Raw genomic sequence first — 2,328 nt, 5'->3', positions numbered from 1 at the left:
ACAAGTTGTACGCCAGTTTGCAAAAGCAACTCTGGGATTATTTCTGCAAACATAGCCCTTCATTATTTCTAATTATGGTTAAATACCTACTAGTCACTTCTATCACATTGGTTAGGCAGAGATTAATGATGCATTTAATACTTTGCTTGTTTCGATCTGTTTTGGAATTATTCCTATTATACCTAGAATGAGGAAATAGGCAGGGAATTGGGATGTTTGAAATGCGGTGGGTTTTGAAGTGCGACTTTCAAAATTTCAGAAATGGGAAATTGCATGTGTTATCATGTTCTCCAAAAGAGAAACAGGTTGATTTACTTGGAAAATAAATAAACTGCTTTAGTGTCGAAGAAGATGTTAGAACCCCAACCAAACTAACATAAATAGAACTTAGGCAAAAAGTTATAATAATATTCTTTTCCTACCTACTCTTGAACGACATTTGCACTAACTATCATGCCCTGAGTTTGTCCTGTCCTTGAAGAATTTGTTGAAAAGGTTTACAGTAGGGATATCTTAAAAAATATTTGTTGAATGTAACATGTTGATAACCATCTGTTGTGACTGATGAGAAGGGGCAATGAAATGAAATCAATATGATCTTAATTGTCAATGAAGCAAGGTCATTTGGATTGGATTATTATATAATTTGTCATCTATCTTGGTAGTTTCTGGGTGGAAAATTTGGAGGAATTGGCTTCCAGGACCCATTTTAGTGGCATGTCCTGATTTGGAGAAAGATGCAAGTGGATATGCTATTGGAGTGGTCTTGATGGCAGGGGGTAAGTCGGTATGCTATCATTCTAATATGTATCATAGGGGTTGGGGGGGTTGTCCTGAACTACCTTACATATGATAAGGAACTCTATGTGACATCCAGTTTAAAATTATGGAAATTATGTTCTTAGACTGGTTAATTTCATAGTGTCGACCATTCTCTGATTAGGTTTGAGCAAGGAACGATTTTAACGGTGGGCTCTGAAGTACTTAATGCCCATGTCGGAACAGTATCAGTATGGAGTCTCTCACAATGCTTGGTTGATAAAGATGGACGAAAAGTGAGGGTTGGGTCCTCTCTGAATGCTTGTCATCTCAATGTTGGAGAAAATCAGTGGAGGAAGTGCTATCAATCCTCGTTGGGCCAACCAACCACGTCGTTCCCTTCTTCCAACTCCCTAGTCCCTTCTTCTTTTCATGGATCCACACTCTATAAAAGCCCACATCAGGCTTCTGTAAACACCAATGTTAGTCTGTCAGTTCTGAAATTATGATGAGCTTGGATGGGATTTTGTGTCAAGATGTCCAGAGGAGGAATCTCCACTGGTTTTCTACGTTATATTTTCATTTTTTGGGCTCTTATGGGTCGTGGAACAGAATTTAGCAGCACCCATTAGAAATGGTAAGAATTTAATGCATGTTTCCCTGTTTCTGAGATTACTAATACTAGATTGAATTGATGGATGAACTATTGCCATAATGTATATATCCGTAGGTTTGTTGCCGAATGGGGACTTCAAGTACGCCCCGAAGCCCTCCGCCATGAATGGCACAGTGGTCATCGGCAAGAATTCTATTCCCTTCTCGCAGATCGGGGGCTTCGTGGAGTACATATTCTCAGGGCAAAAGCAAGGCGATATGCTGCTCATAGCTCCAAATGGAGTTCACGCTGCAAGGCTTGGAAACGAGGCACGACTGACCCAAAGAATCGAGGTAAAGAAAGGGTCCTACTATTCTCTCACCTTCAGCGTCACTCGAACCTGCGCCCAAATGGAGACTTTGAATGTATCTGTTCGGCCAGAAGCTGGGGAGCTGCCAATGCAGAGGATTTATTGCACGGGGTGAGCCAGCACCGTGAGTAGGGATTCGTATGCATGGGATTCGTGAGCGACTTGCGAGGTGAGCTAGCACCGTGAGCAGGAGAAACGAATGCTCGAGAGGGTTGCAGAGGACCTGTTCTGGAGCGCAAATGGAGAAAATGAATGGTTGGCGTGAGGGATCGTTTGAAAATGCACGGGTGTTGGTTTGAAAATGCGCCAGCACAGCGGGTCCCAGCTCAGAGGTGGTGGGTCACCCGTTCCCAGGGAAAGTTTGATGTGATGCGTCGTCGAGCTCTTGGAGAAACAATGGATGCGAGATGGAAAGACATGAGCATGTATGTATGGTAAGGCCGCTATCGAGTGCATTAAAGGCCCGATAGCACGCTGATTAGCTCTTGCCAACCAACCATATTATGCCAAACAATAATTTCACACATGCTAAAATTATTTCATTTATACATTATTAAAACATTTTTTCCTTTCCCTTTCATTTCTTATCCTCCAAGTATTAAGA

At 41.9% G+C, this 2,328-nt stretch overlaps 1 pseudogene; it reads left to right on the top strand.

The window, feature by feature from the left end:
* The first annotated feature begins 993 nt into the window (after positions 1–993).
* LOC149171646 (BIIDXI-like protein At5g11420 pseudogene) lies at positions 994–1,839 on the top strand (annotated as a pseudogene).
* The last annotated feature ends 489 nt before the right edge of the window (positions 1,840–2,328 follow it).

Source organism: Pinus tabuliformis, chromosome 4_2 (assembly GCF_031772625.1).
Source record: "Pinus tabuliformis cultivar Carrire ecotype Pingquan chromosome 4_2, CPIR1, whole genome shotgun sequence".
Classification (NCBI taxonomy): domain Eukaryota; kingdom Viridiplantae; phylum Streptophyta; class Pinopsida; order Pinales; family Pinaceae; genus Pinus; species Pinus tabuliformis.
The sequence above is the reverse complement of the archived record's forward strand: the minus strand, read 5'-3'. Positions and strand labels throughout refer to the sequence as shown.